This window comes from Cyrtonyx montezumae, unplaced genomic scaffold (genome assembly GCF_038088225.1).
Source record: "Cyrtonyx montezumae isolate F1298 unplaced genomic scaffold, pur_monq_1.0 scaffold_20, whole genome shotgun sequence".
In the NCBI taxonomy this organism is placed as follows: Eukaryota; Metazoa; Chordata; class Aves; order Galliformes; family Odontophoridae; genus Cyrtonyx; species Cyrtonyx montezumae.
The window spans coordinates 2,213,025-2,229,076 of NW_027071937.1; the positions used below are offsets into that span (position 1 = coordinate 2,213,025).

General features: G+C 52.5%; 1 protein-coding gene across 2 annotated transcripts in view; it reads right to left on the reverse strand.

Annotated features, from left to right (window-relative positions):
• Positions 1-16,052, reverse strand: part of NACC2 (NACC family member 2) — a 35,148-nt gene that overhangs the window by 13,378 nt on the left and 5,718 nt on the right. The gene's annotated exons all lie outside the window — the stretch shown is intronic.

Here is a 16,052-nt window from a genome sequence, read left to right on the forward strand (position 1 = left end):
AGCCCATTATCCCACACAGCAGCCCTGCACCCAAGCACCCCACACCCCCCCCAGTGCCGCACACTGGAGCACCCAGGGCAGTGTGAAATAAAGGTGCTCTGTGGGCAGCCACAAGCATGATCCACCTCCCTCCTGCCCCCCCTCTCGTAACATACAAGAAAGCCTTTCAAATGCAGGAAAAATGTTTACCCCTTGGGGAAAGCTTCTTTCAGTCTGTGGCTGAATCCACTAAAAGCAAATCCATTTGCTTAAGTAATGAAATCCTAGTCACATTGTCTCCTGGATTCAGATTTTAAATTACCTTCGTGTTTATTGAACATGTTTGGTGCTATTTTCTGGGAAGGAGGGTGGGGCCTTACTTTGCTTACTTATCTCTCTGCCCAGAGCGTTTTTATTTTGATTATTGCTCTACGATTTGTTTTGATGGCCCTGCTCAGATGGTGGCAGGCAGGGAAAATTCAGGACACTAGAGGCCGTAGCACACAGACAAGGATGGGGTGAGGAGAACGGACACGGGCTGTGGAGCTCCCACTCAACCCCTCCTCACTCTTGCACGCATGACTCCACTTCTCCTGCCCGGGTGCCTATTTGGTGCATTAAGTTCTGCCCCAGTGTCTGCATGGGGTGTTAAGTTCCACTCTGTGGAAGGGCACTGAGTTGCTGCTGTGCATCCTCCTGTCCTCGCTGTGCACGGAGTCATGGGTACCAGCCTGTCCCCAGCACCACGAGGGGCTCCTGTGTGCCACGTGGTGGGGTCAGGATGGACAGCATCGAGAGGAGTTGCTCATATGGCTTAGAATTTGCTCTACAAACAAGCCAGGAGAAAAAATCATCTCAAAAAATCACCAAAACTGAGCTGGATCAGGGCACGGCCAAGGCAGCGAGGCAACAAGAAAGTGCCCATTGATGACAGGTTTCCTTTCAAGCTTCCCACGAAACATCACTGCTTGAAACGAGAAGCTGCACTTGGTTGTTGGAGGACCCAAAGCATCCAACCCCTGCCCTGCCCTCCATGTGGGATGGGGCTGAGTTTGGCTGTGTTGGTTCTCACCCATAGGTGGGAACACAGCACTCCTGGGGCAGGATTCACCCCAACCTCTGCTCCTCCGGGAGGAAAAGGGTTCTGAAACGCTCTCATGGGGAACGGCAGATAAAGTAATGGTGTAAAACAAATGATACCATGAGTGTTTGGCCTGGAAATGCTACACAGGAACGCAGGCAAATCCCAACGAGCTTCTGAAAGCCTAAATGACTCCAAGAGGAGCCCAGGGCTGGGGTTCTGTTTCCTCACTTTATGGCAGGACTATTGGCAGCCAAACAAATAGGGCCAAGGTGGTCCTAAAGCTGAGCAGAACCTGCTCCCATCGGACCTCCCATCCCTACAACTGCCACAAGTCAGTACCACGACTCTGCGGTGGATGCAACACGAGTGATAATGTCTAACTTAAAAAAACCAAAAAAACAAAAAAAAACCCAACTCCTCTTTTTAAAATATTTTCTTTCCCTTTTTCGGGACAAAACAGCACCAAACTGATGGGGAGCACTGCTCCCACCAAACAACCACCCAGCAGCTCCTAGCCAGCACAAAACCTTGGGCAAAGCCCAGCGAAGCCCCTTAAGCATTGAAGAATTATGTAAGGTATGTGACAGCTGAAGCAAGACATGGCTTTGTTTTCCAATGGAAGCCTCTTATCTGAGCTCTGATACGGGCCAGGAGAAACAGAGCATCCCTGCACAGCCTTTGTCACAAGGAGCTCAGGCACATTTCCTCTGCCACACACTGCTGGGAGCTCTTGGGGTCTGTGCAGGTTCGCTTGGTCCTGAAGATTTCTCTTCTCTTAAGGCCTGAGAGGTCGGCAAGGAGAAAGGCATCGATCTGGAATATGATGCTGGCATCAGAGCTCCCATGGGAGTAATCAGAAATAATTAGATAATTCATTTAAATCAGCTTTTCCTTAGCCAACCTACAATAAGATCTGGAGACTTCACCGCCACCACCAAAAAAAAGCATAAGAGCCCTACAGAGGTCCACGTCCCACGACAAAGGCTGCAGAAACCCTCCAACATTTGGGGACAAAACACACTGAGTGCTCACGGCACAGGACAGCAGCACAGCTCTGCCCCTGGGGGCCTGGAAGGGACACGAACCGCCTCTTTCTTCTGCAGATGTGGAGAGGGAGGGGAAAACAAACAAAATCATAATAATAATTTCATAAAATCCCACCCTCGGGTTTCAGGCTGCAGGGCTGGAGCTGGGAGGTGCCACGGCACCGGGATGCCAGGGCTGTGCCCTTGTAACGGCAGCAGGGGAAGGGACCGGGTCACCCTGCACCCCAAGGGCAGTGGGGAGCAGCCCCGCAAGGTGAGCAGCACTCAGCCCCGGACCCTGAGTGATGCAAAACCACGAGGCTTGGCGAGGAGCAGGGCGAGCAGAGCGGGCAGGAAGGCAGCACGGGGAGCAGAGCTGAGCAGGGTGGCACGCTGCTGCTGCTGCAAGGTGAGACACAGCGCGGTGACCCCGGGCCGCCCCACCTCGCTGTGCTGCTAATGTCGATTCATTTGGCTTTTTTTTTTTTTTTTTTTTGTGCTTCCCCCCCCCCCCATCACTGATTTACAGGGCTCTCAACCAAGGACATGCAAAAATAGAAAAGGCAATACGGATTTTTTTTCTTTTTTTTTTTTTTTTTGCAGCTCGCTACGGGGAAACGGGGTGAAGGCGAAGCAGGGATGGGAAACAAAACTGCTCCGCTGAATTTGGGGCTCTGTTACAGCCTGACAACCTCACAAAACAGCTGCGTGAGCCCGAGGAGAGGCACAAAGCACCCGGTGCTCCTCCAGCACCGCTGCAGCACATGCTCCCTGCATCCATCCCGGCACAGCCCGCCCCGCAGCGCAGCAGAAATTTGAGTGCCGTGCCCAGGGCCGTGCCAAAATGCATCCTCCTCGCAGGCAGCACCGAACATGCACAGCTCAGCCTCACCACGCCGGAACGGAGAGCCTTAAAATAAGGTAAATATCTTAAAAGGTCAATTAGAAGAGCTTACAGCACTGCAGCGCCGCTCCGTGCGAGAGCTCATTACCGAGGATGGTGCAGCTGCTGCCCGGTGGGGCTTTCTTTTTTTTTTTTCTTTTTTTTCTTGTGCGAGTTTGTGAGTCAGCATTAACACACATGAGGACATCAGGAATACTGCCGAGTTCTGATGCAATGGAGGTTGTAAAAAAATAAATAAAAATAAAAGAGCTGTGCTCTGTTTGGACGGGAGCCGGTCATTCCGCTGCTTTACTTTTCAATTACTGCATAGGCTACTGGTACCGAGCTGCAGAGGGAAACTTTGCTTCCAGCTCTGCCTCCGATGAATGACATTTGCCTGCGGATTTTTCTCCCTGCTTTAACAAAAAGCAGTCGGGATGACAGCATTAACCCTTCGAGGGCTGCACGTCCCTGCAGCTCCAGATCAGCACCAGGGAAACGACGCTGCCAAAAAGTTCTGGCGAAGGAAAACATTTCTGCATTAAACTTTGAGTGCTCTCTAAAACGAAGCTACAATTGCATCTGAGCTTGATCCTTAATGGAAACAGAAGCTCGCAGATAGGGATGGTGCACGCCGCAGGGCTGGAGGTGCCTGAAGGACGGCCTCAGCCCCACAGCACCGTGGGCACCCACAGCCCCCACACAGACACACGGAGCTCTGCACAGCAGCACCAGCACAGAGCTCCTGTAGGATCACAGGGTCCATCAAGTCTGAAAACCCATCTCAGATCTCCAAACCCAACCCTAACCCACCCCACTGTGTCCCACAGTGCTGCACCTCCACGGGTCTGACCACCCCCAGGGATGGGGACACCACCCCCACCCTGAGGAGCACTGCTCCCTGACACCCAACCCAGCAACCACACACACAGTTTTCATCCTATCACTGGATGAGCAGAGGCCACGACCTCCTTCCAGGAGCTGTAGGGAGCGATGAGGTGTCCCCTGGGCCCCTCTTCCCCCCCACTGACCCTCCCCATCACAGCCCCTGCCCATCTCCAGGGCCCCGATGCGTTTCTGGCAGTGGAGGCCCAGCACTGAACGCAGCACTCAGGTGCACAGTGATGATCCCATCCTGCTGCCTGCACTGCTTCTGACACCAGGCACGATGCTGTTGGCTTCTTGGCCCCCTGGGCACACTGCTGCCTCACGTTCATGTGATGCTGCAGATGGAACTGAGCCTAATATCAACAAACCCATCAGCAGGATGTACAATTAATGATTACGGATAAATAATCTGGCCCATCACAAGTTGATTCCAAAACCCCACTTGGTTTTGGTGGTTGGTTTTTCTATGCGCAGCCACAAGCACCAACAAACCCTTCTTCTCTTTAATACTCAAAGCTATCTGCAGCCATTACAGGAGGACCCCCAGCCCCTCTGCAGCCCGGGGACACAGCACCCAGATGAACAGAGTTTTAAAGGACACAAAGCCCTGGCGGCAGCTCCTGGGCCAAATTCTCACGTGCCAAACTTCCCAACTGCTGCGGCGCAGCTCGACGGCGTTTCAAAAGAAATCCTGCACTGTTTTGAATACTGCTGACAATCTTCTCTGTCAAAATTTGTAATTTAAATCCCTGCGAGGCGAGAAGCGCGCTGCTCCCCGGGGCACTCCAGGCTCCCCCCCATGCAACGTGCTTCATCCCATAGCCCACCCCCTGCACCCCAATGCATCCCAGTGCACCCCCATCTGAGGCCACGCAGCCCCACGCTGCCCAGCACGCGACACCGCTCTCCACGTGACTCCAGATGTGTCAACAGAGCCAAAATAATTCCATGTAAATAGGTCTAAGCGGTGAGAACAGCAAGATCCCTTCCCTTGGGGTCGCAGCCAGAGGAAGCCACTCCGTTTCGGCTGAGACACGTTGAAGGTTTCCCCCCCAGCACTGCAGAGCACCTTGAAAGGTCAGTGATGGCACTGCAGCACGAGATGTGGACTGAGCTACGGAGGAGGGAACGCGCTCGGTGCACCCGCCCCCCGTACCCAACTCCTTTAAGGCAGTGGTACTTTGTAACGTGCTCTGATCTTTAATATTCATAGCTCGCTCCATTTGCATATCATGCCATAAATAGTTGAAGCAGAGGTAAAACACAAAGCGCTCTACTTGCATTTCTAATTATGCCTAAAATCAAATGTAAATCACAACACAGCCAAGACAGAAGATATTAAATTTGCTGCCTCTCCATTAAAACATTAAAAAAGAAAAGAAAAAGGAATAGAAATCAACCCCAAACCATTTTTTTTTTTAAAGAATATCGAAAAGGTTTTCCAAGCAGGCGCAGCCGGGATGACCCCGTTCCAGGAGAGGGGTCCCCTCCAGCATCCCACACCCAAACCTGCACCAACACCGCGGCCGTGTGCTCAACTGTGGGCTCTGCAAAACCAAAGCAGCTCTTTGGGGAACGTTATCCACGAAGAGGTGAGCCCGAAGGATGGGTTTGGTCACCACCTCCCCAGCACACCCAGCTCTGTGTGCACTGCCGGAGGCGATGCCCGCACCGCTGCCTACGGGGCCGTCCCATTCAGATCTCTGCAGCTCCCACAACCACACACACCACACTGCACGTGTCCAGCGCTGCCGTGCTCTGCTCCACCCCTGCCCTGCACCAGGATCCCATTGCTGGAGGGCTCCCAGCCCTTCTGCAGCCCAGCGTTCCCTCCCGCTGCCGTACTGCCAGCTCAACACAAGCACCACGTGTGTCCCATTACTCAGCAAATGTGTCTTTTCCGCAGCATCTACCTCCAAAGAATTCCAGCGAGGTAATTACATTTAACCCCAAAAGGTGAGTGTTCACTCCCTTTTCCCAGTTAATGCAGCTGGCATTGAGGGAGAAGTGAAAGCGAGCGGCTCAGCGTGCAGAGCTCTCATTTTGCTGTTCATATGTACCCTGGCATTTTGCCCGGACCTATTTTTAAGCCCATTTACTAGAAATCCCACAAATTAAAGGAAATACGGATAATGTTGTAAGAATCCTTTGGGCCAAATAAAAGCTACACATAATTTTCCTTGTGCATCAGACTAAGATCCTTAACCACAAAAACCAGATTTCCCCAAAGCTCTTTTGCAACAGCGAGAGAATCTTGTTTTGTAAAAAGTTGCTTTGATTCACGGCGGGATTACATGGCAGCAGCACTAAACCTCCCCTCCTCTGCTCCCCCTGTCCTGTCCCGACAGAGAGAGCACCATGGGAAGATGTGCACTGGGTCAGGGCATGGGAGCAGGTATGGGGATGCCCCATGTCCCCTCTGCCCGCATCCATCCCATCCCACCTTTGGGATGCGGGAGCAGCTCGGGGCTGAGCAGAAAAGGTGCTCATGGGAGGAGGGGAGATTGCTAGATTTGAGATTTCCAGGATTTGAGGGCGCTTCAAAAATAGTCCTCTTGTGCAAAAAAAAAAAAACAACAAACCAACAACAAAATCCTATGCCATATGTGTATGTGTGTAACTGTGCTGTCATCTTCGGGTCTTCCATAGGGTGAGCAGGAGCGGTGCATTAATGAGGGAGGGATCCTTCTGCAGGCAGCCCCAGTGCTGCTGCTGGGGATCCATCCCTGCCCCTCCTTACCCCCCACCCCTGCACTCAAACAGAACTGCTGTGGCAAAGCCACTCCCCATGCTTTTCAGCAGACAGCAGCGGGGTGAGAGGAAATAAGCTTTGTTTCCTAGTCTGGAGTTGGGATAGAGACAATCAGATTCGTGCTGGCCCCAGGGAAGGACTTCAGCTGGAGCAAAGCACAGGTGTAACAAACAAACAAACAACACAGGAGATTTAAAAAGAAACCAGCAAGCAGGTTGGTTTCAATACAGCTCCTACGACAAGTGCTGGCACAGGATGCCCAGAGAGCTGGTGGTGCCCCATCCCTGCAGTCCCCAAGGTCAGAGGATGGAGCTCTGAGCACCAGATCAAGCTGTGGGTGTCCCTGTGCATTGCAGTTGGCCTGTGAGGCTCCCTTCCAGCTCCAGGGACTCTATGCTTCTAGGCAGAAGCCCCCCAGCCACACCAACCTATGTCTGCAGTGGGGAGGAAGGGCTTGGCTCCCACATGGTGAGGTGGAGCCATCCCCTCTCAACCTGCCTGTCCCTTCGCTCTTGGTCATCCCCAGCACTGGAAATGTCCTCCTCACAAACACTTCTGCCCCCTTTGAAAGAGAAAAACAAAAAAGGATGATGCATGGGAATAAACACTCTCCTTCCACAGACATGCAGAACTGAGCAGTCAAACACGCGACTTCGGGAACTTGTCCAAGATTTCTATGTTTTGCATGAAAAGCAAATGGCTTTTTTTTTTTTTCCTGCCTGGGAAGATATCGAAGTGCAGTGCTCAGCCAAACACGTGGACTGATACCTGGTGCTGCCTCTTGGGATGCAGCCTGACCTACAACCTCACAGCTGAGCCCCCGCTCCGGGCCGACCCTGCAGGCCCTGCTCCCTGCCCCACCAGCTAGCTGGGCACTTGGCATCCTTCTGCTTTTTTGCAGCAACGTGGCAAGCCATTTCTCTCTCTATTTTTAATTTTTTTTTCCATTTCTTTCTATATTTTTAAAATCTTTCTGACCAGTTAGACCAGAACCATCCCAATTGCAACATCCAGGAAACTTGCTGCAATGCTCTGCAATACTCATGAGGCAATTAGCCAAAAACCTCAAACAAATAAGTAGTTTTTCTTTTTTTTTTTTTTTTGCCATGCCATGCTAACTGCCAAGCATTATCCCACTGCTCAGGGAACAACATCTGCAGTGATCACTTCCTGATTTAGGGGCAGGAAGATCTGTTTTGGCATCTCCTGTCCATGGCTGCTCCATGAGCACAGTGCATGGCTCCATGCACTCAAAGCATCGGAGCTGGGGTGACTGCATTGGGCTCCTGTGACACCTTACTGCCTCAGAAATAAATCAGTGCAGGCAGGACAGCTCCTGGGCTGGGAAGAGTAAAGAAACCTCTGGGCAATAACGCAGCAAGCTCGGCTCGGTTTCAAACATCTGCATTCACACGGGGTGTTTTGTGCTTTTTCTTTTTTCTATGGCAAGGTGACAGAGTGCAAGAAAAATATAAGCAAAAGTACGGTCTGATTTGCTGTAGGAAACAGCCATCGCCTGCAGGTAAACCGAGGCAGAGTACAGTGACAAGGCACAGCCCGCACCCACCAGCAGCAACACACTGCAGCACTGCTCCTTATGGCAGACTGGAACAGCAGCCAGGGCTCCGTGTCATTCATTGCAGATCACTCCTCTCCCTGCCTCTCCCTCTCCCCCATCCTGAAAAGCCAATAAAACAAAATAAAGCGCTTCTTTTGGGGGAGCAACACCGCTCCCATCTGTTGCCGAGTGCAAGGACCTGCATGGGGAGTGCAGGAGCACAGGGCTCCATTGAGAAGGGGAGCCCAGCATCACACCCAGAGTGTGTGAAGCACCTCCTCGATCTTCTAACGCCGCTCCTGGGAGCTCTGGAGGTAAATATGTTAATTTGACTTCAATCACAGTTTGGAAAAAGAAAAGAAAAGCACACGGTATTAGTTGAGGAGAGCGAGTCTTAAAACTATTCATGCATTGCTGCATATTTTATGCTCAGCAAATAAAGTTCCAAGGTTCTATAAGGAGAAATTATTCTGAGTAAGCAATAATGAGGCGTGCGTTATATCGGGCGGATACTAATGGTAATCTATTATTAAAATGGAGGAGTTGCAGCAGCTCCATCTCGAGCACCTCGCTGTCCCCACTCTCGCTGCCCACGCTGCTCCAAAGGACGAGGTGCCCATTTGGGGTGAGCCCCAGCATGCCATGAGCTTTCCTCTGCCCAGCAGTGCCTCATCCCTCCACCTGCTGCGCTGGCGTGTTGCTGGTCCTGCACTGCCGACCCAAACTGCCACCGGGACAGGCAGCATCCCAGCACCTGGGCAGGACTGGCACGTGCTGTGCCTCAGGTCCTGCTGGGGTTGGGGGGGCTCTGGGGACCCCCAATTAGTATTTGGGGGCTGCAGGGTCCTTTGTGGGCACTGCTCTGTGCTGGGGATGTGTCCCAGCAACAGATGCGTGTGAGAGGTGATCAGCGGTGCGATAGCACACGGCAGCTAGCAGCAAAAATTAACGTATGCTCATATATATAAGGAAAAAATCCAACCCCGAGTTTTGGCTCATTTTCCTCTTTCCTGAATCCTGTAGACAGCTCTCAGGAGGTGCCTGTGGGGGCTGCCACTCCGACCCCCATGTCCAGACGTGGTCATGCTGGGGACAATGGGGCCACTGCCCTCATGTTCTATTCCCACCCTGCATGGGCATGGGACACACAGACACCTGCAGCCCCTCAGAGGGAACCATCCCATCCCATCCCATCCCATCCCATCCTAACACAAAATTACATTCTGGCTGCATTTCAGAGAATATGACTAGCGTGCAGCAAAGTTATTTTTTAATGGAATTTTTAAGTAAGATTAGCCCTGTAAGGCAATGCTCTGCCCAAACCCAAGGATAAAGGAGCATGCTGCTGCTCCGTGCCTGGCAGCAGGGCTCTCCTGCACTGCCCATCCACACACCCAGCCTGCAGTGTTCGGTCCCAGAGGGAAAAGCAGAAGATGCTCTCCATAAGCAGACGATTTCAGCGGCTAATTTTACCATCGCTTATGGTCGGCTTTATGACTAAGATTTCATGCTGACTATATTAATCCTGTCAAATCTCAGAGTGAGAGAGGAATGATACTGTATATTTTATGGCTGCAATAACTTCTGAGCCATTAGACATGCATGCTGACATGAAAGTAATCAAATTGATTTTTTCCCCTATTACAATGAAGAACTTTGTGCGAGCAAATACTCTCTCTGGCAAAGGAAGGAGAGCCCGAGAACCCTGTGCTCACTCAGGAAATTAAGAAATTGTCACAAAATGTTGTCCAAAAACGCGGCTGCTCTGCGCTGCTGTCACCAAAGCAGCACGGCACACGCCTGCACTGAGCAACCAACCAACAAAAGAGCACGCAGGGAATAACGAGAAGGTTTTGAAGCATCACAAACGTTGCAGCAGTGGCAATTAATTGCCTTCCCGACATCAAAGGCTGCAGCAGCACCCTGAGCCCAGCGGGTGGGAGCGAGCTCCTGGGAGAGCCCCGTGGTGTGGGGGTATCGCTGGGCTCCAGTGGGGTCAAGGACAGCATTTAAAAATCATTGACTTTTAATGTAGATGGGTCTTCAGTTTGAAATTCACTTGCTCTCTGGTCATTTTTCTTTTCTTTTTTTTTTTTTTTCTTTTTTACCCCAGCCCCTAATTACATCGGAACCTTTCCTCAACCACAGCAATTACAACTGGAAACCTTTCATCTGACGGTGAACGCCGTGCCAGCCGCAGGGGGGACAGCTCCTGGTGGAGGATGGCATCTCTGTGCCTTCGGGAGCAGGTGAGGCACCCACAGCAAAGCCCACCACGCCAGCCAGCTGTGGTGCCAAGCCAGGCCCTGCATTCTGGTGGGCAGAAGTAGCAGCTGCAGGCCAGATGTGCCACGAGCACCCAAGCTGCATGGCCCCGCTCTTATCCCACGGCCAACAGTAATTCCTTTGACTTTAAATACGGATCTTAAACTCTCAAATCCAGTTACTTGCATGTTGCCATCTGCACGAGGCCTGCACAACGGCCCCAGCAAAGAGGTGCACCAATTCTGGATTTAGTTGCAAAACAAAATGCTATAGAGGCTCTCTGCCAGTGAGACTCAGTTCTGGCTTTATGGTTTTCTTGCTTGCTTGTTTGTTTTCTAAAGCAAAGAGTTGCAAAAACAAACCCACAGCTCCGTGGACCCCTCAAGCCGCCGCCCGCTCCGTGCTGCCTGCAGTGAGCTGGCCCTGCAGCACCCGTGCCCAATCCTGCACTGCGGCTGCCGTGCACACACACGGACGTTTCCCTTTCGTACACGCACTAACCACGTTTCGGATAACTCCTCAACTCAGCTCACTTCCAATTTCAGACGTAGCACCTTTCCCCCAGCACGAGCTCACAGAAGCACGTACCCACCTGAACGCGCTTCATCACCAACTCCTCTGATCCTCACCCTCCCAAAATGAAGCGGGGCTGCCCGGCACAGGGCCGGGGTTATTTGTGCGTTCTGCTACAGGCGGAATGGGGCCCCGTGGCCAAAACACTGTAACAGTATTCCCCAGTGCCCAACCGGTCTGGCCACGGCCGCCTCTCTCCAAACACAGCGTGCTATTCACCACAGGGCCCCCTCGGCCCAACTGGGACCAAATCCTGCTTTAAAGTTATCAGACAAAACACCCCAACCCATCGCTTCGCCAAGGTAGACGAGCTCTCCCGGGAGAGGCGGCGAACAATATCAATGAGTTTCTCATGACCTTACAGAGATTGCCATGACAACACAGTTTCAATCCTCCAAACATGGATATATTCATTTGCACCAGTGTGATTGTGAGTAATTAGAGCGAGGTTGTGCACGCTGGGGGGACCAGGAGCCACGGAGCGGCCGCGGCCACGCACGGGAAGCACTCACATTGAAATGGAAAGGAGGAAACCCGCAACGCTCTTTCGAGCTGGGTGACCTAATTCATTATAAGGAATGTCAGTTAGCAAACCTCTTAAATAAAACATTAAGCTGGAGGTAATTTGAAGCCTTGTGGATTTTGTTTTACTCAATTATTTTCTAACGCTCCGTGCTGAAGAATAAATATGCGGAAATATTTAAAAAATAAAATAAAATAAAAAACCCACGGCTTCATTTGATTCTTTTGCAAAAGAAATGAAGGCATCCTTGATAAAACAAAACACACTCTGCCACGTCGGGGTTTTAATTAAAACTTCTAAGACCTACAGTGCTCTTCAAGGTTGCAATGCCTGCTTGCCTTCTGCCCACCGGTGCCACCGTGGCCCAAGGAGCTCTCCTCCTGCCAGCAGTGCCAGGACAGGGCAGCGTGCTGCCCAGGCTCCACTCAGCCCTTGCCCAAAGAGAAGGAAGAGCAATAGCTATTGGCATGCAGGAGCACTGTTTGGTTCTCTAGCTGCTGCAATTCGAGGCTTCAAACTTCCCTCTGCCCCACTGTCGGTGCATATGGCTCCGGGTACAGGCACGGCACAGCCCCAGCAGCTGCTTGGTGCCCGACAGCAGCACAGTGTTGATTTGGGAAGGTGGACAGTGTGCCAGGCCAAAAACACCAGGGGAATGCTGGAAAGCAGAAACAAACGGCCTGCTGTGCCAGATCGGTCTGCTGGCCCAACAAACACCCAGCTCGTGCATGATGGCAGTGGGTGTGCAGCTCTCGTTGCTCCCCAGCCTGCACCCTGGGATGAGGGACCACGTGCAGCCACCCTTGCTGGGAGCAGGGAGGGGAAGGCAGGAGCTGCTCTTCACCGCGTATTTGGCAGCAGTACCATTTTTACAAGGGGACACCAGGAAGAGGTTTGCTCCTCCAACACAAGGGGAATCCTCCAGGAAATAAAAACCCAGAGATCACACGCTCCTTCCTGCCTCTGCGGTCAGAGCAGAACACCTCGCTGCTTCCATTCACCCTTACAAACAGCAGCTCCAAAAGCACACGGGCCTTCCTCCGTAGCCCACCGGGCAGGCAGCAGCACGGGGCAGTGGGGCTGCCCTGCTCACACCCCGTGCACTGCAGCACAGCATCACCAAGGATCAGCAGTCGCCCGTTACCAGCAGGGAAACCCTGCAGCTCGAGGTGGAGCCAGCCAGTGCCCCGGCGCCCAGACTAAGTTGCCTGATGAATGCTAACGACGGCTTGCAGCTTATTTATCTCATTTGGTTTGATTTTAAAATATTGAGTTATCTAACCAGACACGAAAATAGTCTGAACGTTCTCCGCGTCAGTGAAAACTCGCTCTGCCATTTCACGACGCTATAATTCAATCTGTACCTCCGAATGTGACCGACCTTTCTCAATCACGTTTGGATTGAGAAATACCTTCACTTGAGGACAAAGGCTACAGCTCTTCAAAACGACCACGAGTGCCCCAAAAGAGGGGTTCTGCAGGGAAGGAGCCTTTCCGGACCCACTGCCGTCTGCAGCCTGCGAATATTTCAGTCCTTTAAGCTGGTTACCATATCTATTGGGGTCTGTTTGGGTCAACCCATCTGCAGTAAGAGCAGAACGTCTGACACCAGCAGGGTCTGCTTTCTGCTCCAAGAGGAGCAGCTCTGAGCAGATACCATCAGGGGTGATGGAGTCTGTGTAAATTCACCGTGACTTTAGCAGGGCTGGGATGTGCTGCAGGAATGTGCTGATGCTCAAGAACACAGAGCGGGCAGGATGGGACGCATCCCAGTGCCACCCCCTGGTGCCAACCCCCGATGCCCGGGATGCTCGTGCTGCCACAGTGATGCAGGCTGGTTACGGTGCCAGGAATGTGGCAGGCTGGAACTGGCAGAGCTGTGCACCAGTGGCTGCAGGACTGATGCCCACCCGTGGCCCCTGGGCCTCCAAATGCTGCCGTGCTGAGACCGCCTGTGTGAATGTGAGCACGAGAGCTGTTCCTCTCTACTCCTGAGCCCGGGAGGTGCGAGGTCCCCCCCGCACACAGCCCAGCCCCAATTTTAAAATTCATCTTTTATCAGCCCGAGTCGAGAAAACCCAGCAGAAAGGCACAAATGGATTGTGCTAGTAAGCAGAAAAACTGTTACATCTTCTGAATGTAATTTTGCCAAAAGCTTCTGCACGATTTTTTTTTTGTCACGCTTTGCATTATGAAGGAAATTTCTTTTTAGAAGAACAGGAGAACGATTTGCATAATATTCTTTGCAAGTTAATATCAGCCTCTGATAATGATCTCTGCATAATGCAGAAACGTTTGAGAAGACTGTTACAACACTAAGTAATCATATTTTAAATTATGTTTCCCTTTATAGAAAGGTGTTGCAAAAACACACAGACATGAAATCTGTCTGTTGAAGTCCTAAGAACCACCTGACCATCTTCCCACTATTCTACTGTTACACATTGCAACACCGCCTTTCAAAATCTTACAAAACAAATTACGCTGCAACAGTCTGGCTTCACAGAAGGCAGAGCTTTTTCCTGCGCCGATGCTACAGCACATTACATTTCACAAGAGCTTCTGATGTACTGCACGAGCGAAGCAAAGCTCGGCAAATTGAGCTGTAACACAATTAGGCACGGCACATCAGCTCGGTGCTCCGAGCCGGTCCGGGCGGTGATGGTAATGTGGGGATGGGGAGAACCACCCGGCTGTCATGCCGTGTGTGCAGAGCCGGCAGTCCGCCTGCTGCTCACGGCTGTGGGGCAGTGGGGGCTGCAAGGAGCAGGGGGTTGGCACGGAGCCGTGCGTGCTGCGTGCCCAGCCGCAGCTGCGGCTTGAAGCCGAGCTCACCTTCCTCAAACTGAAAGGAAGAGGCAGAGTTCAGGTCGGTTCTTGGGACAGGTCTTACACGAGGCAATGAAACAAGAGGTGGGATGCACGGTGCTGAAAGCTGCCACACCATGCCAACACCACTGTGCCTCAGGAACCCTGGCTGCTGCCACAGCAACCCTAGGAGTGCAGCAGGCAGTGCACGTGGTCCTGCCAGCACAGCCTGCGTTCCCAGCACCATGGGTTTGCTGGCTTTCTTTTTTTGCTACCCACAAAGCAGAGCCCAGCACTTGAACGCAGACATGTATCAGTATGCTGCAGAGAGTCCAGCCCTCGTGGGTCAGCAGAGCGGGCTCACACAGCAGCCGTGTGCCCCAGGCTCAGTACAGACCTCCCAGCACGGACCTGTCAGGACCCCGCAGCTTTGGGGCACAGAAAGGCACACTTAGGCTGCAGCTGCTCACCCCACACTCCTCCCCGTGCTCTTCCTCACACTGTCCTCAGGGTCCAGCATTAGAAATCCCTGTGTGTGGATCTACAAGCAGCCCACATGCCAAAATCAGCGTGGCAGTCTGGGGATGACAGCCACTGCCATGGTGGAGCTGGAGCAATGCACAGAGCAGGGCTGCACCACGGCCCTGCTCACACTGCACTACGACAACAAGAAAAAAAGGAGGGAAAAAAAAGAGTTATTGGATCGCTCAAGATGATTTCAGATGAAATTTCCACAGATTTTATGGCACCGCTCAGATACCGACCCTGGTGTGCTTCCATTCGGTGCCGGCAGCGCGTGCTGGGGGACACGGGGGACAGCTCTGTTCTGCTCCCTCTCCTGGGCCTACGACCGCCTGCACGTTGTCACAGTGAGCCAGGGACTTCCAACAGTGCTGCCTTTGTTCCCAGCCTGCACACACCGGGCACTGCTCCGAGGTGGGAGAGAGCAAAGAAGCCCACGGAGAAAGGGGACACGTCACCCACGGACACTGCCACGGGTGCTGTGAGGGGAGGGCAGGGACAGGGCTCGGATGAGTCCGTGTCCCAGGTTCTTAGGCTATAAATTCAGGCCACGTCTAAACACATGGCGCAATCCAACCACTTTATACGTTTTGGTATTTACCCACTTAAAAAGGGAATAAAACACTGATGATCCAGGCTTTGCTGCGCGTGCCTTCAGAACTGAAGACGGTGCCAACTCAGTCCCAAAGAGCCGCCGCCATCCCTCCGAGCCCTGCAGAAGTCTCAGCTTCCAAATTTCGGTTCAGCTTCCCTGAGTTCCCACTGGCAGCACAAGCACGAGCTGGGCTGCTGCTCCACTCCCCTCGGCCGCCAGCCAGCTCCGGCATCAGGATGTGCTCATCCTCTGACTTCAGAGCTGCATTTCTGCCTCATTAAGCAGCACACCCATCCCATCACCATGCCAATCCCCCCCCTGTCCCACACCGAGAAGCACAGTTTTCACTATAGGACCGCTGCTGCCAAACTTCTGCAGCATCTCGCAGAAGATGTGGGAGAAAACATACAGAATCCTTCAGAAGAAGGCAAACAGAAACCCAGCACGGCTCGGGCTGAGCAGCACAGAGTGTTCTAGATGGTCTGAAGGCTTGGCAGGGCTCGAGCGGCCCCGCGCAGCCCACAGTCCTGCAGAAGTCGTGGCACGGTTCCTAGGAGCTGTCTGATGAGTCAAGAAGTCCTGTTGTTCGACTCGCTG